A 25,492-nucleotide genomic window follows, 5' to 3' on the forward strand; every position below is an offset into this window, starting at 1 on the left:
TGGGCAGCTCCACTAGTGCTCGTAAAGAAAAAAGATGGTACAATGAGAATGTGCGTAGATTACAGACAAATTAACCGCATTACACATAAAGATGCTTATCCACTACCCAGAATAGAGGAGTCACTAACATCCTTAAAGTCAGCTAACTATTTCTCCACCTTGGATCTCACCAGTGGGTATTGGCAGATTCCCGTGGCAGAGGCGGACAAGGAGAAGACTGCATTCACGACACCAATGGGCCTCTGCGAGTTCAACTGTATGCCATTCGGGCTCTGCAACGCCCCAGGGACATTCCAAAGGTTGATGGAGTACTGCATGGGCCATCACAACTTTGAAACCGTGCTGTTGTACGTGGATGACGTCATAGTCTACTCCAAGACTTATGAAGACCACCTGAGGCACTTAGCAGAAGTGTTCGAGTCCCTGTCGGAGTATGGCCTGAAGATAAAGCCGTTCAAATGTCACCTCTTGAAGCCAAAGGTACAGTACTTGGGTCATGTGGTCAGCGCAGAAGGTGTGGCACCTGATCCAGAGAAAGTCACAGTAATCAAGGACTGGCCGAGACCCACCACGGTAAAGGAGGTGCGGCAGTTCCTTGGGCTGGTGGGCTACTACCGAAGGTTCATTGATGGTTTCACAAAGATAGCAGCGCCTCTCCAAGATCTCCTGGTGGGCCAGCCAAAGAAGGCTAAGAAGCAAAGCCCTCCATTTGAATGGAACAGCCAAATAGAAACGTCTTTTGTCCGGCTGAAAGGGGCTCTCACGGGAGAAGAAATTCTGGCCTACCCTGACTACAGCCAGATGTTTGTACTGTACACAGACGCCAGCAACGTGGGCCTGGGAGCAGTTCTGTCCCAGGTGCAGGGAGACAGAAGAGGTTCCAGATCCACCTAAGGAACTGTCCGTCCCAACACAAGATGACACGCCAGCAGTAGAACAGGAGAATCAACCTCCTGCCAGTGGTGAACCTGTCGTGCCCTTGTCGAATCTGAGACCCCGTAGGCAACCATCACGCATACCTGTCAGGGTTAGGCCTACCAGTAACACGGAGGGGGCAGACACTCCAAGTAGTCAGGGACAAACCCCAGAGCTACGCCGGTCCCAACGTAGCACTCGGGGACAGCCTCCTCCAAGGTATAGAACATAGAAAGTAAAATACCTAACAGAGTGTATATAGTTATGTGAAAATGTCTTGTATGTAATGTTTTGGTTTAGGTGATTAAGTAAATGGACAATTGGGCCACTGGACTATGGGTGGCCAACACTCTAATTGTACATAGTTACAACTATGGGTGCTCAACACCCCTGAAGAAAAACCCGTCCAGCGTGCATAGAGTGGGGTCAGCAATGCTCTGACGCACGCCCAGAGCCTATGTTGGGGGTTTTATCGCGGCGGGTCCCCCATGGAGCAGTGTAATGGGCACCCGGCAGGGAACCACACTGGACTCTTATAGTATTGTTTAAGTTTGTAACGTTTAAGAAAATGTGCCTCCCATAATGGGATGAAATGTTCTAACATGTTATGTTTTGTTTCTTCAGTCCGGGAGTACTGAGTTTAACTAAGGGGGAGTGTGGCGCCCCAGGACCTGGTCGCCACAACAGCATTGCCCCTCCAAAGGGTTGATGCTGAGCCTGGAGGTAATTGGGGGGTCTATTGGCCAGTAAGTTTAACATCCAACGCAGTTCTCCCTCAGGCCAGCAGGGGGAGCTCTGAACCTGGAGTTCCAGGGAGCATTCCTTAAGTCTGACCTGAGGGAGGAGTTAGGGTTCAGTCTGTAGGAGAAAGCAGAGAGTGCAGACGCCGAGTGTGCTGTCCTGTGGAACTGGGGCCTAGAGCTGGAGCAGCTTGGCCCAGTGAAGCAGGAGGAGCAGAGAGGCACAGAAGAGACTCGGACATCGGAGTCTGTGGCCACCAGGGCCTAAAATACTCCCTGGTAGCCGAATCCGAAGGGCAGGAGAGCTGCAAGCACCTGGCCCATAAACAGCCCGAAGGTACAGCTGCATCATCAGGGCCCGGTGTGGACTCCAGCAGAGAAGCACCAGAGAGGGCCTGCGCGGCCTACCACAAAGGGAAAGGGACGTACCACCGGTCCCAGCAGCAAAAGGGCCATTGCTAAATTCAGAGAGCAGGATCCTATCACAGTAAGGAAAAGAACAGGAGTAGGCCTCATACTCATCTGGCCAAAACGATATCTCAGTTACTTCCAGGCCGGCCGGAGCCCTCTACCACCTGTAACGGTCTCCCAGGACTAACCGTTTGTGAAGTAAAAGAGGAGAAGGTAAAGAGACTGTTGTTTGTACCTGTTTCTTTCATTGCCTGTCGGCCCTGCACCGTGTTATCCACACAACACCATAGACTCTCATGAGCACCAACAGTGTCCCCGGGGCACCGCTCCACCTGTGGGGAGCAGTACCACCATTGCTGCCATATCATCACCCCGGTGGCCTCACACAGCAGCGGCGGCTTAATAGCCGCAAACCACAGGTGGCGTCACGACAACCATAAACTTTATTCACCAGCCATATTTAATTGACACCCACCAGGGCCATGGAGCCGGGCCCCGCCACCACTGACAACCCCCGGATTAGTCCGGCCCGGCACCGGGAGTCCCATAGCCCTGGGGTGGGTGAGTCACTTACAGTCCAGAGTTAGTCCAGGGTGAAGGAAAGGAAAGTAAGAAGTATTGGGCAATGAGGTAGGAAGCCTTGCAGTATGGTATGGAGTGTCTGTTAGTCGGGTAACGCGATGGAGAAAAAGGATAAATGATAGAAAGAGAAGTGCCCCTTGTGCTGGTACAGAGCTGGCAATGCAGTGAGGAGATCAGTAGCAGTCATATTGACAAAGAAAATTCTTCTTAGTGGAGTAACTGAGGGTGGAAGTATAGGACTTTTGCTTGCTGAACTGTAGTTCTGTTATTGGGGATGAGAAGACTCCCGGGATAGTGTACTGGGCTGTGTTGAGGCAGAAAATTACGTAAAACAGATAGTGAGCGTGACTCCAGGAAGAGAGAGAAAGTGTGTGATAATAACCATGTTATAACTGAATGGTTCATGAAGATGAATGCCTACTATCTGCTGTATATAGTTCCTTAGAAGTTATTCTTCAGCAAAAATATGTTTATCTTGGGACTATGGCCTCTCCTATTGAACTCTGGAACATCTGGTCCTTGTGAGCCAAAGTCATCAGCATTATGTGGCCTAACACCCCGGTTGTACAAGTACACACACCCAGCCAGGGCCCTAATCTTCATGTGACGGGAGCAAGAGACGACAACCTCCCCACGCCCCACAAGCACAGATCCCTGCGGTACCCCACTGCTGACTATAACCATTTAGAAAATGTACCATGTATGAATCTTTGTTGTCTTTTAGCCAGTTCCTTAACCATCTGCTTATAGTTTCCCCTAGTCCCTGCTTCTGGAGCTTCAGTATAAGTCTATTATGTGGTACAATATCCAAATAAATTACATCAGCTGCATTACAAATATCCAGATATATAAGAGATAAGGGGGCGCCTTTCCCCTATCGGGATCACCACCACCAATAATGAACCATATCAAAAAAGAGAGAAAAAGAATCGCTGTATGTAGGGATCGACCAATGAGACTTTGTTCAAATAAACAAATATATAATTTATTGGTACAAATTTTATGCATACAAAATATCCACACAGAACAGTGAAAAGGTTAAAAACACAATCCCATGTTAGGAACCCGGCACCGAGATCCTGAAAAAACCTGTATTACACGTACCAAGCAATAATATTTGCAGGCATAAGTGCAGGATCTGTGTATAAATTGTCACTACAACCATATGCCATATAGTACTTTAAAGTATAGTACCCTATCTGGCACAACCATCAATAGGTACAAAATGCTAGCAGAAAAAGTGATGAAAGGAACCTTATAATAAGGAAATCAATATACCAAACTCAATGCCTAAACCGAATAAGTCACTGACTATCCAAATTCGTTCAGAAAATCATCACCAAGATGTATTACTACCTGCTAGAAGTCCCAAAAGTAAGGTGGTGTGGGGTCTCAGGATCGGCGCAAGTATGGGGTGTAATATTGTACTTATTGATGGTGGTGCCAGATAGGGTACTATACTTTAAAGTACTATATGGCATATGGTTGTAGTGACAATTTATACACAGATCCTGCACTTATGCCTGCAAATATTATTGATTGATACGTGTAATACAGTTTTTTTCAGGATCTTGGTGCCAGGTTCCTAACATGGGACTATGTATTGGGGTGTTTGTTGATTGTCTAAATTTTAAATGTTTTTAACCTTTTCACTGTTCTGTGTGGATATTTTGTATACATAAAATTTGTACGAATAAATTATATATTTGTTAATTTGAACAAAGTCTCATTGGTTAATCCCTACATACAGCGATTCCTTTTCTCTCTTTTTCAATATCCAGGTTTGCACTTACCCCCTCATAGAGCTCCAACAGGTTGGTTAGACATGACTTATTTTTCATGAATCCATGCTGTCTGTCAGTTATTATATTATTTTCTGCAATATATTTTTGCATGTCATCCCTTAAAATGCCCTCAAATATTTTCCACGCCACTGATGTCAGGCTTACTGGACGGTAGTTGCCTTGATCTACCCTCTTACCTTTCTTAAATATCGGTACCACATCAGCAATCCTCCAATCCTGAGGCACCAACCCTGTTACAAATGAGTATAAGAAGATGAGATACAGCGGTCTGTCAATCACTGAGCTCAATTCCTTCGATATCCTTTGATGAGTTCCATCTGGCCCGGGGGATTTATCAATTTTTAATTAGTTCAGTTGGCCGTAATTTTTCGTGGATCAAGTGAACTATTTAAAATCATTTAGACATGTCCAATCCCAATTGTCTGATCAAAATCGGCAATTGAAGGTTTATGAAAAAAATTGGACATCTGAGTGCGGACTGATTTTAATGGATTGCTGGATAGTAAAAGAATTGAATTTTTTTCACATACAAGAAAAACTGATGACACTCAGACCAACTCTAATGACACCTGGATGAAACGCTGACTCATTAAATCCCTTTATTTTCTCGTACGTTAAAATACAGATGTCTGAATGAGCCATATGAAAGGATTCTTTACAGTTAGTAGTCAAACTGTGGAATGCTTTATCCTAGGAGGTAAAAATGATAGATACTATCGCAGCATTTAAACAGGGCTAAATAATAATCTAATAAAGATTATTGAGTGTTTTAATTAATCTTGCAATAAATAATGTATAAATGATTCGATACATACTGTATATGGATATTTTTCATAAATTATTTACTAATAGTAAAATGATTTAAATAAATGTAACATACTTTTGTGAATATTTAAAATGTCTTTATTAAAATAGGAAGATTTTTATTCCTACTCACAGTGGAAACTGTAGCAATAAAACATTCGGAAGATGTGTATGGGACAGTCCTAAATTCTTCTGCTCATGCATCTGGTTCCACTTATGACTCATATTTCCCATATGGTGATACACATAAGCCATTTACTGTTGCTCGATCCACGTAGCTTCATGTACAGTATGCCTATGATAGCCAAGTCAGAGCAAAAAAAATTAAAGTTTTTTTTTTTTTAAAAAAGTAATCTCAATTGCATTCCCTTACATTAATACTTTAGATTGAAAATCTAGATTTGGAAGAACAAGTCATTTTATCTTTCAAAAGGTTCCTCTGTTGCATTACTTTGCATTTGTCCTTGTAAAGCCTTTACGCTTCTGCATCTTTTCTGTTTAAACTACTTCCCCAATTGTATAAATGTAGAAAGGTTAAGGCTCAATTCAGACAACTTCTAAGCCCTTAAAAGCAGTATGACAGCCCGCACATAGACTGCAAAGCAGTATAATAGCAATCATATAGTCCATAAAACAGTATAATGGCCCCCACATAGCCCTCCAAACTATGTAATGGCCCTCATATAGCCTTCCAAACAGTATAATGGTTCCCACATAAACAATCAAACTATATAATGGCCCTCACATAGCCCTCCATACAGTATAATGGCCTCCACATAGCTTAGCCCTCCAAACTACTGTATATAATGGCCCTCACATAACCTTCCAAACAGTAGAACGGTTCCTACATAGCTCTTCAAACCATATAATGGCCCTTCTATAGCCCTCTATACACTATAATGGCCCAACATAGCCCTCCAAACTATATAACGGCCCTTATATACCCTTCCAAATAGTATAATCACCCCCACACAGCCCCCACCCCCCAAGCAGTATAATGGCCCATACATTACCCTCAAAGCATGTAAGAAAAACAAAATATGTCAGCTCACCGAACCACAGCACATGTAACGTCTGGAGGAATCCAATCAATCCAGGGCGGTGAAGGGAACTTGATTCCGGATATTCATGGAGACACAACTCTTGGTTAGTATTCCAGCAACTCGACCAAGGACTTGTAAAAATCAAAGACTTTTATTCCATAAATTTAAAATCATAGTTATGAGTAAGGACTCTCCAGTCCGAAACACGTAAGCATGCCTCCATATTGGTGAACCATATGTTTTTTCAAACATGTTACTCGATTTTAAATTTATGGAATAAAAGTCTTTGATTTCTAAAAGTCCCTGGTCGAGTTGCTGGAATACTAGCCAAGAGTCGATTACCCTCAAAGCAGTATAGTGGCCCCCAAATAGTATAATGGCCCTCACATTGCAATCTAAAAGATTTTACGGCAAACACCTTCCAAATAGTGTAATGGACCCCACATAGCCTTGCATACTGTATAATGGCCCCCATATAGCCCTGTAAACTGTATAATGGCCCAGACATAGCCCTGCAGTGTACATGATGGTTCCTACATAGCCATGCAAACTGTATGTAAGGGTCCCCACATAGCCCTCCAAATAGTATAATGGCCCCCACACAGCCCTCCAAATAATATGATGCTACCCATATGGCCCTGCAAACTGTGAAATGGGCCACACATAGCACTGCAAAATGTATAATGGGCCCCACATAGCCATGCAAACTATATAATGGCCGCTATTGATTAAAAAAAAGCCTCTCCTCATTCCCCCGCTGCTCCAGTCTCTGCAGCGTATAGTCTGCAGCTCAGGTACGATGTAGTAAGATGTCAGTGCTCAGACACACAGGAAGAGCTGACAGCTCCCTCTTCCATCATTGTTTTCACCGGTATCGGCATCCATGATGTTAATACCAATGCTCCCGACATATACTCTCACAGAGTATAAGTAATATACTTAATTATATAAATTAATAAATTAAGCTTATCAGCAAGTCAGAGTACATGTTGGTGCTCCCGACATATAATCTGACTTGCTTATAAACGTAATTACCTATAATATAACACAACCGTGTTCTATATTTCATATTTGACATACATTTCATCAAGATTAAAAGTAATCCTGTGTCCATATAATAAATAACGCTGAAGAATCCAATCCGAATGGAGCATGTGTACAATTTGTACATGTGCTTTATTCCCTATGTGACAGTAACTGCTAGAAATAGCCAAGCAATGTAGATAAAAAAAAATCTAAGGTGCGTATGCTTGACCCATGCTCCATTCAGGCAGAGCTCTACAAAGCTTGTGGATACTAGCTATAATTAAATTACTCTCTATCATAGGGGCATTGAGGGTACTAACTATAATTAAATTACTCTCTATCATATCATAGGGGCATTGAGGGTACTAGCTATAATTAAATTACTCTCTATCATAGGGGCATTGAGGGTACTAGCTATAATTAAATTACTCTCTATCATAGGGGCATTGAGGGTACTAGCTATAATTAAATTACTCTCTATCATAGGGGCATTGAGGGTACTAGCTATAATTAAATTACTATCATATCATAGGGGCATTGAGGGTACTAGCTGTAATTAAATTATTCTCTATCATAGGGGCATTGAGGGTACTAGCTATAATTAAATTACTCTCTATCCTAGGGGCATTGAGGGTACTAGCTATAATTAAATTACTCTCTATCATATCATAGGGGCATTGAGGGTACTAGCTGTAATTAAATTATTCTCTATCATAGGGGCATTGAGGGTACTAGCGATAATTAAATTATTCTCTATCATAGGGGCATTGAGGGTACTAGCTATAATTAAATTACTATCATATCATAGGGGCATTGAGGGTACTAGCTGTAATTAAATTATTCTCTATCATAGGGGCATTGAGGGTACTAGCTATAATTAAATTACTCTCAATCATATCATAGGGGCATTGAGGGTACTAGCTGTAATTAAATTATTCTCTATCATAGGGGCATTGAGGGTACTAGCTGTAATTAAATTACTATCATATCATAGGGGCATTGAGGGTATTAGCTGTAATTAAATTATTCTCTATCATAGGGGCATTGAGGGTACTAGCTGTAATTAAATTATTCTCTATCATAGGGGCATTGAGGATACCAGCTATAATTAAATTACTCTCAATCATATCATAGGGGCATTGAGGGAACTAGCTGTAATTAAATTATTCTCTATCATAGGGGCATTGAGGGTACTAGCTGTAATTAAATTACTATCATATCATAGGGGCATTGAGGGTATTAGCTGTAATTAAATTATTCTCTATCATAGGGGCATTGAGGGTACTAGCTATAATTAAATTACTCTCTATCATAGGGGCATTGAGGGTACTAGCTATAATTAAATTACTATCATATCATAGGGGCATTGAGGGTACTAGCTGTAATTAAATTATTCTCTATCATAGGGGCATTGAGGGTACTAGCTGTAATTAAATTATTCTCTATCATAGGGGCATTGAGGGTACTAGCTATAATTAAATTACTCTCAATCATATCATAGGGGCATTGAGGGTACTAGCTGTAATTAAATTATTCTCTATCATAGGGGCATTGAGGGTACTAGCTGTAATTAAATTACTATCATATCATAGGGGCATTGAGGGTATTAGCTGTAATTAAATTATTCTCTATCATAGGGGCATTGAGGGTACTAGCTATAATTAAATTACTCTCTATCATAGGGGCATTGAGGGTACTAGCTATAATTAAATTACTCTCTATCATAGGGGCATTGAGGGTACTAGCTATAATTAAATTACTATCATATCATAGGGGCATTGAGGGTATTAGCTGTAATTAAATTATTCTCTATCATAGGGGCATTGAGGGTACTAGCTATAATTAAATTACTCTCAATCATATCATAGGGGCATTGTGGGTACTAGCTGTAATTAAATTATTCTCTATCATAGGGGCATTGAGGGTACTAGCTGTAATTAAATTACTATCATATCATAGGGGCATTGAGGGTATTAGCTGTAATTAAATTATTCTCTATCATAGGGGCATTGAGGGTACTAGCTATAATTAAATTACTCTCTATCATAGGGGCATTGAGGGTACTAACTATAATTAAATTACTCTCTATCATATCATAGGGGCATTGAGGGTACTAGCTATAATTAAATTACTCTCTATCATAGGGGCATTGAGGGTACTAGCTATAATTAAATTACTCTCTATCATATCATAGGGGCATTGAGGGTACTAGCTATAATTAAATTACTCTCTATCATAGGGGCATTGAGGGTACTAGCTATAATTAAATTACTCTCTATCATAGGGGCATTGAGGGTACTAGCTGTAATTAAATTATTCTCTATCATAGGGGCATTGAGGGTACTAGCTATAATTAAATTACTCTCAATCATATCATAGGGGCATTGTGGGTACTAGCTGTAATTAAATTATTCTCTATCATAGGGGCATTGAGGGTACTAGCTGTAATTAAATTACTATCATATCATAGGGGCATTGAGGGTATTAGCTGTAATTAAATTATTCTCTATCATAGGGGCATTGAGGGTGCTAGCTATAATTAAATTACTCTCTATCATAGGGGCATTGAGGGTACTAACTATAATTAAATTACTCTCTATCATATCATAGGGGCATTGAGGGTACTAGCTATAATTAAATTACTCTCTATCATAGGGGCATTGAGGGTACTAGCTATAATTAAATTACTCTCTATCATATCATAGGGGCATTGAGGGTACTAGCTATAATTAAATTACTCTCTATCATAGGGGCATTGAGGGTACTAGCTATAATTAAATTACTCTCTATCATAGGGGCATTGAGGGTACTAGCTATAATTAAATTACTCTCTATCATAGGGGCATTGAGGGTACTAGCTATAATTAAATTACTATCATATCATAGGGGCATTGAGGGTACTAGCTGTAATTAAATTATTCTCTATCATAGGGGCATTGAGGGTACTAGCTATAATTAAATTACTCTCTATCCTAGGGGCATTGAGGGTACTAACTATAATTAAATTACTCTCTATCATATCATAGGGGCATTGAGGGTACTAGCTGTAATTAAATTATTCTCTATCATAGGGGCATTGAGGGTACTAGCGATAATTAAATTATTCTCTATCATAGGGGCATTGAGGGTACTAGCTGTAATTAAATTATTCTCTATCATAGGGGCATTGAGGATACCAGCTATAATTAAATTACTCTCAATCATATCATAGGGGCATTGAGGGTACTAGCTGTAATTAAATTATTCTCTATCATAGGGGCATTGAGGGTACTAGCTGTAATTAAATTACTATCATATCATAGGGGCATTGAGGGTATTAGCTGTAATTAAATTATTCTCTATCATAGGGGCATTGAGGGTACTAGCTGTAATTAAATTATTCTCTATCATAGGGGCATTGAGGATACCAGCTATAATTAAATTACTCTCAATCATATCATAGGGGCATTGAGGGAACTAGCTGTAATTAAATTATTCTCTATCATAGGGGCATTGAGGGTACTAGCTGTAATTAAATTACTATCATATCATAGGGGCATTGAGGGTATTAGCTGTAATTAAATTATTCTCTATCATAGGGGCATTGAGGGTACTAGCTATAATTAAATTACTCTCTATCATAGGGGCATTGAGGGTACTAGCTATAATTAAATTACTATCATATCATAGGGGCATTGAGGGTACTAGCTGTAATTAAATTATTCTCTATCATAGGGGCATTGAGGGTACTAGCTGTAATTAAATTATTCTCTATCATAGGGGCATTGAGGGTACTAGCTATAATTAAATTACTCTCAATCATATCATAGGGGCATTGAGGGTACTAGCTGTAATTAAATTATTCTCTATCATAGGGGCATTGAGGGTACTAGCTGTAATTAAATTACTATCATATCATAGGGGCATTGAGGGTATTAGCTGTAATTAAATTATTCTCTATCATAGGGGCATTGAGGGTACTAGCTATAATTAAATTACTCTCTATCATAGGGGCATTGAGGGTACTAGCTGTAATTAAATTATTCTCTATCATAGGGGCATTGAGGGTACTAGCTATAATTAAATTACTATCATATCATAGGGGCATTGAGGGTATTAGCTGTAATTAAATTATTCTCTATCATAGGGGCATTGAGGGTACTAGCTATAATTAAATTACTCTCTATCATAGGGGCATTGAGGGTACTAGCTATAATTAAATTACTCTCTATCATAGGGGCATTGAGGGTACTAGCTATAATTAAATTACTATCATATCATAGGGGCATTGAGGGTACTAGCTGTAATTAAATTATTCTCTATCATAGGGGCATTGAGGGTACTAGCTATAATTAAATTACTCTCAATCATATCATAGGGGCATTGTGGGTACTAGCTGTAATTAAATTATTCTCTATCATAGGGGCATTGAGGGTACTAGCTGTAATTAAATTACTATCATATCATAGGGGCATTGAGGGTATTAGCTGTAATTAAATTATTCTCTATCATAGGGGCATTGAGGGTACTAGCTATAATTAAATTACTCTCTATCATAGGGGCATTGAGGGTACTAGCTATAATTAAATTACTATCATATCATAGGGGCATTGAGGGTATTAGCTGTAATTAAATTATTCTCTATCATAGGGGCATTGAGGGTACTAGCTATAATTAAATTACTCTCTATCATAGGGGCATTGAGGGTACTAGCTATAATTAAATTACTCTCTATCATAGGGGCATTGAGGGTACTAGCTATAATTAAATTACTATCATATCATAGGGGCATTGAGGGTACTAGCTGTAATTAAATTATTCTCTATCATAGGGGCATTGAGGGTACTAGCTATAATTAAATTACTCTCAATCATATCATAGGGGCATTGAGGGTACTAGCTGTAATTAAATTATTCTCTATCATAGGGGCATTGAGGGTACTAGCTGTAATTAAATTACTATCATATCATAGGGGCATTGAGGGTATTAGCTGTAATTAAATTATTCTCTATCATAGGGGCATTGAGGGTGCTAGCTGTAATTAAATTATTCTCTATCATAGGGGCATTGAGGGTACTAGCTATAATTAAATTACTCTCTATCATAGGGGCATTGAGGGTGCTAGCTATAATTAAATTACTCTCTATCATAGGGGCATTGAGGGTGCTAGCTATAATTAAATTACTCTCTATCATAGGGGCATTGAGGGTACTAGCTGTAATTAAATTACTCTCTATCATATCATAGGGGCATTGAGGGTACTAGCTGTAATTAAATTACTCTCTATCATAGGGGCATTGAGGATACTAGCTATAATTAAATTACTCTCTATCATATCATAGGGGCATTGAGGGTACTAGCTGTAATTAAATTATTCTCTATCATAGGGGCATTGAGGGTACTAGCTATAATTAAATTACTCTCTATCATAGGGGCATTGAGGGTACTAGCTATAATTAAATTACTCTCTATCATAGGGGCATTGAGGGTGCTAGCTATAATTAAATTACTCTCTATCATAGGGGCATTTAGGGTACTAGCTGTAATTAAATTATTCTCTATCATAGGGGCATTGAGGGTACTAGCTATAATTAAATTACTCTCTATCATAGGGGCATTGAGGGTGCTAGCTATAATTAAATTACTCTCTATCATAGGGGCATTGAGGGTACTAGCTGTAATTAAATTACTCTCTATCATAGGGGCATTGAGGGTACTAGCTATAATTAAATTACTCTCTATCATAGGGGCATTGAGGGTACTAGCTGTAATTAAATTACTATCATATTATAGGGGCATTGAGGGTACTAGCTATAATTAAATTACTCTCTATCATATCATAGGGGCATTGAGGGTACTAGCTGTAATTAAATTATTCTCTATCATAGGGGCATTGAGGGTACTAGCGATAATTAAATTATTCTCTATCATAGGGGCATTGAGGGTACTAGCTATAATTAAATTACTATCATATCATAGGGGCATTGAGGGTACTAGCTGTAATTAAATTATTCTCTATCATAGGGGCATTGAGGGTACTAGCTGTAATTAAATTATTCTCTATCATAGGGGCATTGAGGATACCAGCTATAATTAAATTACTCTCAATCATATCATAGGGGCATTGAGGGTACTAGCTGTAATTAAATTATTCTCTATCATAGGGGCATTGAGGGTACTAGCTGTAATTAAATTACTATCATATCATAGGGGCATTGAGGGTATTAGCTGTAATTAAATTATTCTCTATCATAGGGGCATTGAGGGTACTAGCTGTAATTAAATTATTCTCTATCATAGGGGCATTGAGGATACCAGCTATAATTAAATTACTCTCAATCATATCATAGGGGCATTGAGGGAACTAGCTGTAATTAAATTATTCTCTATCATAGGGGCATTGAGGGTACTAGCTGTAATTAAATTACTATCATATCATAGGGGCATTGAGGGTATTAGCTGTAATTAAATTATTCTCTATCATAGGGGCATTGAGGGTACTAGCTATAATTAAATTACTCTCTATCATAGGGGCATTGAGGGTACTAGCTATAATTAAATTACTATCATATCATAGGGGCATTGAGGGTACTAGCTGTAATTAAATTATTCTCTATCATAGGGGCATTGAGGGTACTAGCTGTAATTAAATTATTCTCTATCATAGGGGCATTGAGGGTACTAGCTATAATTAAATTACTCTCAATCATATCATAGGGGCATTGAGGGTACTAGCTGTAATTAAATTATTCTCTATCATAGGGGCATTGAGGGTACTAGCTGTAATTAAATTACTATCATATCATAGGGGCATTGAGGGTATTAGCTGTAATTAAATTATTCTCTATCATAGGGGCATTGAGGGTACTAGCTATAATTAAATTACTCTCTATCATAGGGGCATTGAGGGTACTAGCTGTAATTAAATTATTCTCTATCATAGGGGCATTGAGGGTACTAGCTATAATTAAATTACTATCATATCATAGGGGCATTGAGGGTATTAGCTGTAATTAAATTATTCTCTATCATAGGGGCATTGAGGGTACTAGCTATAATTAAATTACTCTCTATCATAGGGGCATTGAGGGTACTAGCTATAATTAAATTACTCTCTATCATAGGGGCATTGAGGGTACTAGCTATAATTAAATTACTATCATATCATAGGGGCATTGAGGGTACTAGCTGTAATTAAATTATTCTCTATCATAGGGGCATTGAGGGTACTAGCTATAATTAAATTACTCTCAATCATATCATAGGGGCATTGTGGGTACTAGCTGTAATTAAATTATTCTCTATCATAGGGGCATTGAGGGTACTAGCTGTAATTAAATTACTATCATATCATAGGGGCATTGAGGGTATTAGCTGTAATTAAATTATTCTCTATCATAGGGGCATTGAGGGTACTAGCTATAATTAAATTACTCTCTATCATAGGGGCATTGAGGGTACTAGCTATAATTAAATTACTATCATATCATAGGGGCATTGAGGGTATTAGCTGTAATTAAATTATTCTCTATCATAGGGGCATTGAGGGTACTAGCTATAATTAAATTACTCTCTATCATAGGGGCATTGAGGGTACTAGCTATAATTAAATTACTCTCTATCATAGGGGCATTGAGGGTACTAGCTATAATTAAATTACTATCATATCATAGGGGCATTGAGGGTACTAGCTGTAATTAAATTATTCTCTATCATAGGGGCATTGAGGGTACTAGCTATAATTAAATTACTCTCAATCATATCATAGGGGCATTGAGGGTACTAGCTGTAATTAAATTATTCTCTATCATAGGGGCATTGAGGGTACTAGCTGTAATTAAATTACTATCATATCATAGGGGCATTGAGGGTATTAGCTGTAATTAAATTATTCTCTATCATAGGGGCATTGAGGGTGCTAGCTGTAATTAAATTATTCTCTATCATAGGGGCATTGAGGGTACTAGCTATAATTAAATTACTCTCTATCATAGGGGCATTGAGGGTGCTAGCTATAATTAAATTACTCTCTATCATAGGGGCATTGAGGGTGCTAGCTATAATTAAATTACTCTCTATCATAGGGGCATTGAGGGTACTAGCTGTAATTAAATTACTCTCTATCATATCATAGGGGCATTGAGGGTACTAGCTGTAATTAAATTACTCTCTATCATAGGGGCATTGAGGATACTAGCTATAATTAAATTACTCTCTATCATATCATAGGGGCATTGAGGGTACTAGCTGTAATTAAATTATTCTCTATCATAGGGGCATTGAGGGTACTAGCTATAATTAAATTACTCTCTATCATAGGGGCATTGAGGGTACTAGCTATAATTAAATTACTCTCTATCATAGGGGCATTGAGGGTACTAGCTATAATTAAATTACTATCATATCATAGGGGCATTGAGGGTACTAGCTGTAATTAAATTATTCTCTATCATAGGGGCATTGAGGGTACTAGCTATAATTAAATTACTCTCAATCATATCATAGGGGCATTGTGGGTACTAGCTGTAATTAAATTATTCTCTATCATAGGGGCATTGAGGGTACTAGCTGTAATTAAATTACTATCATATCATAGGGGCATTGAGGGTATTAGCTGTAATTAAATTATTCTCTATCATAGGGGCATTGAGGGTACTAGCTATAATTAAATTACTCTCTATCATAGGGGCATTGAGGGTACTAGCTATAATTAAATTACTATCATATCATAGGGGCATTGAGGGTATTAGCTGTAATTAAATTATTCTCTATCATAGGGGCATTGAGGGTACTAGCTATAATTAAATTACTCTCTATCATAGGGGCATTGAGGGTACTAGCTATAATTAAATTACTCTCTATCATAGGGGCATTGAGGGTACTAGCTATAATTAAATTACTATCATATCATAGGGGCATTGAGGGTACTAGCTGTAATTAAATTATTCTCTATCATAGGGGCATTGAGGGTACTAGCTATAATTAAATTACTCTCAATCATATCATAGGGGCATTGAGGGTACTAGCTGTAATTAAATTATTCTCTATCATAGGGGCATTGAGGGTACTAGCTGTAATTAAATTACTATCATATCATAGGGGCATTGAGGGTATTAGCTGTAATTAAATTATTCTCTATCATAGGGGCATTGAGGGTGCTAGCTGTAATTAAATTATTCTCTATCATAGGGGCATTGAGGGTACTAGCTATAATTAAATTACTCTCTATCATAGGGGCATTGAGGGTGCTAGCTATAATTAAATTACTCTCTATCATAGGGGCATTGAGGGTGCTAGCTATAATTAAATTACTCTCTATCATAGGGGCATTGAGGGTACTAGCTGTAATTAAATTACTCTCTATCATATCATAGGGGCATTGAGGGTACTAGCTGTAATTAAATTACTCTCTATCATAGGGGCATTGAGGATACTAGCTATAATTAAATTACTCTCTATCATATCATAGGGGCATTGAGGGTACTAGCTGTAATTAAATTATTCTCTATCATAGGGGCATTGAGGGTACTAGCTATAATTAAATTACTCTCTATCATAGGGGCATTGAGGGTACTAGCTATAATTAAATTACTCTCTATCATAGGGGCATTGAGGGTGCTAGCTATAATTAAATTACTCTCTATCATAGGGGCATTTAGGGTACTAGCTGTAATTAAATTATTCTCTATCATAGGGGCATTGAGGGTACTAGCTATAATTAAATTACTCTCTATCATAGGGGCATTGAGGGTGCTAGCTATAATTAAATTACTCTCTATCATAGGGGCATTGAGGGTACTAGCTGTAATTAAATTACTCTCTATCATAGGGGCATTGAGGGTACTAGCTATAATTAAATTACTCTCTATCATAGGGGCATTGAGGGTACTAGCTGTAATTAAATTACTCTCTATCATAGGGGCATTGAGGGTACTAGCTGTAATTAAATTACTCTCTATCATAGGGGCATTGAGGGTACTAGCTATAATTCTAGCTGAATTCATTATCTTTCCTCCTCCTCACTCAACCCCTCCAACAAACCTATCCATCAAAGTTGATGGCTGCTCAATCTCCCCAGTCCCACATGCTCGCTGCCTCGGGGTAACCCTCAACTCTGCTCTATCCTTCAAGCCACACATCCAAGCCCTCTTCACATCCTGCTGAATACAACTCAAAAATACCTAGGGGTATTGTGGGTACTAGCTATAATTAAATTACTCTGTATGCTAGGGGTATTGAGGGTACTAGTTATAATGAAATTACTCTCTATCCTAGGGGTATTGAGGGTACTAGCTATAATGAAATTACTCTCTTTCCTAGGGGTATTGAGGGTACTAGCTGTAATTAAATTACTCTGTATGCTAGGGGTATTGAGGGTACTAGCTATAATTCAGTCATGGCGAACCTTTCAGAGCCCGAGTGCCCAAACTGTAGCCCTAAACCCAATTTTTTTTCTAAAGTGCTAACACAGCAATTTATCCACTTATATTATGTAAATAATTAATTGATTTTAAACCTACCTTTGCCGTCTTCTCTTCTCTTCAGCAAGGGGCATCACACTCATGCATGGTTACCAAACATTGAAGTTCTGCGACTCCCACTGCCCTTTCCAGACACAGCAGTTAGATTAATCTTTATGGAAAAAAATACAGAAAATTAGACAGACAGATTTTAGCATGGAATGCAATCAGATGTCACCCTGAAATCCACATCTACATTTCAAAGTCTGAACATCTCGAAATCCCATAAAGACATACGAGTTGCTCCCCTCCCCCTTCATTATGTAGTTATGTCCCTCTTCCTGGGCCACTTCCTGGTAAAAATGTCCCCACATCATGATATATATTTCCTACATTCTGGTATATTTGTCCCCATCATGGACCCATCCTGGTAAATCTTACCCATCCTGGTAAATGTTCCCCCATCCTGGTAAATGTTCCCCCATCCTGGTATGTACCACCATCCTGGTAAATGTTCCACCATCCTGGTAAACGTTCCCCCATCTTGGTAAATGTTCCCCCATCTTGGTAAATATTCCCCCATCCAGGTAAATGTTCCCCCATCCTGGCATGTTCCTCATCCTGGTAAATGTTCCTCCATCCTGGCATGTACCCCCATCCTGGTAAATGTTCCCCCATCTTGGTAAATGTTTCCCCATCTTGGTAAATATTCCCCCGTCCAGGTAAATGTTCCCCCATCCTGGCATGTTCCTCATCCTGGTAAATGTACCCCATCCTGACATGTACCTCATGCTGGTAAATGTACCCCAGCCTGGCATGTCTCCCCATCCTCACATGTACCTCATCCTGGCACGTTCCCCCATCCTAGTAAATGTACCCCATCCTGGCATGTTCCCCTATTCTGGCATGTTGCCCCATCTTGGCATGTACCCCATCCTGACATGTACCTCATGCTGGTAAATGTACCTCAGCCTGGCATGTCTCCCCATCCTCACATGTACCTCATCCTGGCACGTTCCCCCATCCTAGTAAATGTACCCCCATCCTGGCATGTTCCCCCATTCTGGCATGTTGCTACATCTTGGCATATACCTCATCCTGGTAAATGTACCCCATTCTGGCATGTTCCCCCATCCTAATAAATCTACCCCATTCTAGTAAATTTACCCCATTCTGGCATATACCTCATCCTGGTAAATGTACCCCATCCTGGCATGTAACTCATCCTGGTAAATGTACCTCATCCTGGCATGTTCCCCCATCCTGGCATTTTCCTCATCCTGGTAAATGTACCTCATCATGGTAAATGTACCCCCAACCTGGTAAATGTACCCCCATTGTGGTAAATGTACTCCCATCCTGGCATGTTCCCCCATCCTGGCATGTACCTCATCCTGGCAGTTTCCCCATCCTGGCATGTACCTCATCCTGTCAGTTTCCCCATCCTGGCATGTACCTCATCGTAGCAGTTTCCCCATCCTGGCATGTACCTCATCCTGGCAATTTCCCCATCCTGGCATGCACCTCATCCTGGTAGATTCCCCACCCCATCCTGACATGTACCTCATCCTGGCAGTTTCCCCATCCTGGCATGTACCTTATCCTGGCAATTTCCCCATCCTGGCATGCCCCTCATCCTTGCACACACATCATCCTGGCAGTTTCGCCATTCTGGCGTGTACCTCATCCTGGCAGTTTCCCCATCCTGGTATGTACCTCATCCTGGCAGTTTCCCCATCCTGGCATGTACTGCATCCTAGCATGTACCGCATCCTGGCAGTTTCCCCATCCTGGCATGTACCTCATCCTGGCAGTTTCCCCATCCTGGCATGTACCCCATTCTGGCGTGTACCTCATCCTGGCAGTTTCCCCATCCTGGTATGTACCTCATCCTGGCAGTTTCCCCATCCTAGCATGTACTGCATCCTAGCATGTACCGCATCCTGGCAGTTTCCCCATCCTGGCATGTACCTCATCCTGGCAGTTTCCCCATCCTGGCATGTACCCCATTCTGGCGTGTACCTCATCCTGGCAGTTTCCCCATCCTGGCATGTACTGCATCCTAGCATGTACCGCATCCTGGCAGTTTCCCCATCCTGGCATGTACCTCATCCTGGCAGTTTCCCCATCCTGGCATGTACCCCATCCTGGCATGTACCTCATCCTGGCAGTTTCCCTATCCCAGCATGTACCACATCCTGGCATGCACCTCTTCCTGGTAAATGTACGCCATCCTGGCATTTTCCTCATCCTGGTAAATGTACCTCATCATGGTAAATGTACCCCCAACCTGGTAAATGTACCCCCATTGTGGTAAATGTACTCCCATCCTGGCATGTTCCTCCATTCTGGCATGTACCTCATCCTGGCAATTTCCCCATCCTGGCATGCACCTCATCCTGGCAGATTCCCCACCCCATCCTGGCATGTACCTCATCCTGGCAGTTTCCCCATCCTGGCATGTACCTTATCCTGGCAATTTCCTCATCCTGGCATGCCCCTCATCCTTGCACACACATCATCCTGGCAGTTTCGCCATTCTGGCGTGTACCTCATCCTGGCAGTTTCCCCATCCTGGTATGTACCTCATCCTGGCAGTTTCCCCATCCTGGCATGTACTGCATCCTAGCAGTTTCCCCATCCTGGCATGTACCTCATCCTGGCAGTTTCCCCATCCTGGCATGTACCCCATTCTGGCGTGTACCTCATCCTGGCAGTTTCCCCATCCTGGTATGTACCTCATCCTGGCAGTTTCCCCATCCTGGCATGTACTGCATCCTAGCATGTACCGCATCCTGGCAGTTTCCCCATCCTGGCATGTACCTCATCCTGGCAGTTTCCCCATCCTGGCATGTATCCCATCCTGGCATGTACCTCATCCTGGCAGTTTCCCTATCCCAGCATGTACCACATCCTGTCATGCACCTCTTCCTGGTAAATGTACGCCATCCTGGCATTTTCCTCATCCTGGTAAATGTACCTCATCATGGTAAATGTACCCCCAACCTGGTAAATGTACCCCCATTGTGGTAAATGTACTCCCATCCTGGCATGTTCCCCCATTCTGGCATGTACCTCATCCTGGCAATTTCCCCATCCTGGCATGCACCTCATCCTGGCAGGTTCCCCACCCCATCCTGGCATGTACCTCATCCTGGCAGTTTCCCCATCCTGGCATGTACCTTATCCTGGCAATTTCCTCATCCTGGCATGCACCTCATCCTGGCAGTTTCCCCATCCTGGCATGCCCCTCATTCTTGCATGCACATCATCCTGACAGTTTCCCCATTCTGGCGTGTACCTCATCCTGGCAGTTTCCCCATCCTGGCATGTACCTCATCCTGGCAGTTTCCCCATCCTAGCATGTACCGCATCCTAGCATGTACCACATCCTGGCAGTTTCCCCATCCTGGCATGTACCTCATCCTGGCAGTTTCCCCATCCTGGCATGTACCACATCCTGGCATGCACCGCATCCTGGCATGCACCTCTTCCTGGCAGTTTCCCCATCCTGGCTGTTTCCCCATCCTGACATGCACCTCATCCTGGCATGCACCGCATCCTGGCAGTTTCCCCATTCTGGCATGTTTTCCCCCATGCTGGCATTCCCCCCAGCATGTTTTCCCCCATGCTGGCACTTTCCCCATCCTGGCATGCTTTACCCCATGCTGGCATCCCCCCCCGGCATGTTTTCCCCCATGCTGGCACTTTTCCCCCTGGCATGTTTTCTCCCATGCTGGCATTTCCCCCCACTGCCATGTTTTCCCCCATGCTTTCACTTCCCCCCTGGCATGTTTTCCCCCATGCTGGCATTCCCCCCTGTCCGCCATGTTTTCCCCCATGCTGGCACTTTCCCCCCTTGCATGTTTTCCGCCATGCTGGCATTCCCCCCCGGAATGTTTTCCCCTATGGTGACACTTCCCCCTTGCCATATTTTCCCCCATGCTGGCATTCCCCCCCTGCCATGTTGTCCCCCATGCTGATATTTCCCCCCCTGGCATGTTGTCCCCCATGCTGGCACTTCCCCCCTGGCATGTTTTGCCCTATGCTGGCACTTCCCCCCCTGGCATGTTTTGCCCAACGCAGGCACTTCCCCCCCCTGGTATGTTTTCCCCCATGCTGGCACTTCCCCCCTGGCATGTTTTGCTCAATGCTGGCACTTCCCCCCTTGGCATGGCTTCCCCTATGCTGGCACTCCCCCCCCCCGGCATGTTTTCTCCAATGCTGGCCCTTCCCCCCTGGCATGTTTTGCCCCATGCTGGCACTTCCCCCTGGCATGTTTCACCCTATATAAGCATCCCCCCTCTCCATACAGCCGCACACAGGTTAAAAAAAAAAAAAACATACCTTCCCCACCTCTGCACACCGCTGGGTCCTCAGTTCCCGCGCGGCCACAAGCGTCATTATGCCAGCGCCGCTTACTGACACTCCCGCCGTCTCCTAGGCAACAGGCCTGCGGCCTAGGAGAGGAGGAGTGTCAGAGCGAGGACAAATGTCTCCTGTGCTCCAACACAAGTTTGAACTGCTAGCACAATCGCGCCAGCAATTCAAAGCGACTGAATGAGGCGACAACGTGCGTGGCGACAGAAAGGGCTTTGCGAGCCCCGGCTGGCACGCGTGCCATAGGTTCACCATCACTGGGATAGGGGATCACTATCAATCTTAGTAAATAGTACAGACTTGTATAATTGGGCAGTACACAATTGTTAGTAAATGTTTTATCTTGTGTTGAGTTGTGCCCAGGTGCAAAGTTGTTTCTGCTATTCCTGTGAGATACTAATGTATTTTTATTATGTGATGCTATTAACAAGTGATATACTAACACAACCTGTTTTCATGACTAAAACAGTTTTTTAAGCCTCTGTAACCTGTTCTAACTCCTTTCCTTCACACTATGAAGTGTCAATAACACCACCTACTCCACACATAGGTAATCAGACCTACTCTGCTCCCCCCAAACACATACTCAATTCACAGTACACAATTCATTTCCTAATACTTTCAGCTTTTAGACGCCTCAGATCACACTGCTATTTTTAAAATACTCACAAACAGGGTCATGTTCACATTGTGCTTAAACTATAGAAAAGCATTGTAAACCAAGACTGCAGAAGGCAATCTGCCTTTCCCATGGTAACAGCACAACTCTTACCCCAAATAAGGTCACTATTAAGTTAACGCATTAGACAAACATCATTGTACAGTACATTTCTTAAAACATGTTTATTATTTATGAAAGAATTAGAACCTTAGCAGACTAAGGAGAAATAATTAACTAAAAAGGAATCTGTTACTAGGTTTTTGCCACCTAATCTGAGAGCAGCATATTGTAGGGGCAGAGATCCCGATTCTAGTGATGTGTCACTTACTGAGCTCCTTGGAAGAGAACAATGGAAGTCAACGTGTTAACTCTGCGCTGCTACTGAACAGCTTCCGTAAGAAGATCTAGGACACACCAGTGAAGATAATGTAGTATTCATTTCAATGCGTTTCAAAGCAATCACAGCTTCTTCTTCAGGAAAAGAACAACAGTCCACAAGATTCTGGTTCCACACCTAAAGAAGCTATGACAGCTTTGAAACGCATTGAAATAAATACTGCATTATCTTCCCTGGTGTATCCTGGATCTTCTCACTGAAGGTCTTCAGTAGCGGCGCAGAGTTAATACGTTCTCATTTTGTGAATGTAGCAGAGCCCTGCAGCTGTTGCAGAACTGGGTTTTTCAGCAGATACCTCAATAGCAGATAGGTATGATATTGCAGAGCCCAACTGTAATGTGGTCGGGGGGGTATTCATCTCCTATGCCCTGCCATGCTACATGAAAATGGGGGTCCTGGCTAGGTAAATGTGCTCTTCTGGTGCCCTTTGCCTTAGTGGTACACCTACGCAGACATCCAGTTGCCATTGGATCCAGGACCAGATTATTCACTGCGAAATAAGAGAGACCAAAGTCCAAAAATATCGTTTTTGCTAAATTTAAACTTGATAACAACCTTGTACATCAGGTAGTAGTCATGGATCTTCTTCTACAATTCACTTGCTATAAGCAGTCACAGGCACGTCTCAGTTACATCACACCACAGTTCCTTTTCTTTGCCTTTCATGCACTTATATCTCACTACAGTTCATGGTATCATCCTTGGCTGGTGATCAAATATAGGGGGGACCCCTCACTGTGTTTTTTTTTAAATATTTATGCATCTATTATGTTAAACCGGGCTAAAAACACCCTTTAGTGACACATAAAAGGCACTTACATGTGCAAGTGTACAACCCTGCCTATATGCCTGTTCTAAACTAAGCTTTCCTTCGTACATCAACTCTCTCTGAACTACAGTGCGCCGAGCATCACACCCCCAGATCTCATATAAGACACGATGATTTGATGCGGTCGGAAAATCACAGTAATGAAAGTGGTTAATGTGACTACGGCATTACCGTGATTGGCAGGCAATCACTGAAAAAAAGCCATAATATATGCGGGGCGAGGACTCGCTATACTCAGCCGAGTAACGAGAGTGCCCAAACACCCCTATGCACGATCGAGTATCGAGCAGTGCCAAGCATGCTCTCACTCATCAATAATGTCAATCATCAAACACATTTAAAACAGTACATTACATTGCAAATATCGCCGTGTCTTCTAGGGGTAGTGGGCAGCATTTCCACTTCCTTACACAACAGTAGAAGCAAAGCTACATTACTTAACTTAGAAGGAGCCTCAATGACTGAAAATTATTGAAGCACACCTCTTCTTCACCCTTTAATTGGGGATTTTCAGTTTCATTGCTACAGGTATATATAATCAAACACCTAACCATAGAAACAGTCTACAGAAAGAATAGGTCAATCTAAAGCATTTTCTAAAATTAATCTTTTAGTTTGTGAAAATCGAACCACAGAAATTCAGTGACGGATCACATCAAGTTAGTGAGCGAGGTCACAAAGTGAATAAAAGTCGCCAGCACTCTGCTGACTCAATAACTTGCTATGATTTAAAGCTCTTGTGGCATTAACTAAATAGCTGGCGCTTTCTCAATGCCGCAGTGGGCAAAGGTGCATCCTGAAGTTCTGTGATTGTCCAAAGAGGCCTGTTCCAGTTCCAGAGGCATTTCCCAAAGAAGAGGATTGCCTTTTCAAGGATGACTATGGTTGGATGGAGAGTTGAATTCCCCAGAAGTTTCCCTGAGTGACCTCTGAGTGGCAGAATCACTACCACTACCTTATTCATCCAGCTAATGGTCGACCATACTACTGCAACCCTTTCAGCGACCAAGTTACGGTCAGTAGGACCTGAACTCAGACCCCACCACTGAGATCTCAGTTGGAACGTGTACAGGAACCTAGAGTTTGGCGCCAAGAGTAGTTAGTTAGATCTAGAGTCTAAAGGTACTGTCACACATAACGAGATCGCTGCTGAGTCACGGTTTCTGTGACGCAGTAGCGATCCCGTTAACGATCTCATTATGTGTGACACCTACCAGCGATCAGGCCCCTGCTGTGAGATCGCTAGTCGTTGCAGAATGGTCCAGGCCATCTTCTTCAAAGGCGATGTCCTGCTGGGCAAGACGCATTGCTGTGTTTGACACTGTGTGACAGGGTCACAGTGACTGCTGAGATCGTTATACAGGTCGCTACTGCGACCTGTATCGTTCCCGTGTCGCGGGCGGAGGAGGGGACGCCGCGCTCTCCCACTGCTGCTCGGGTCCGGCTGCCGCGGCTGCTGC

The 25,492-nt window shown here is 41.8% G+C and overlaps 1 long non-coding RNA gene across 1 annotated transcript; it reads right to left on the bottom strand.

Annotated features, from left to right (window-relative positions):
* Nucleotides 1-5,467: 5,467 nt before the first annotated feature.
* LOC142295161 (uncharacterized) lies at nucleotides 5,468-22,146 on the bottom strand. The gene is made up of 3 exons (XR_012751386.1): nucleotides 22,113-22,146; nucleotides 17,826-17,937; nucleotides 5,468-5,552 (listed from the first exon to the last, which is right to left on the bottom strand). It is a non-coding gene; the product is annotated as an uncharacterized LOC142295161 (long non-coding RNA).
* Between the last annotated feature and the right edge of the window lie 3,346 nt (nucleotides 22,147-25,492).

Source organism: Anomaloglossus baeobatrachus, chromosome 3 (assembly GCF_048569485.1).
Source record: "Anomaloglossus baeobatrachus isolate aAnoBae1 chromosome 3, aAnoBae1.hap1, whole genome shotgun sequence".
Lineage (NCBI taxonomy): Eukaryota > Metazoa > Chordata > Amphibia > Anura > Aromobatidae > Anomaloglossus > Anomaloglossus baeobatrachus.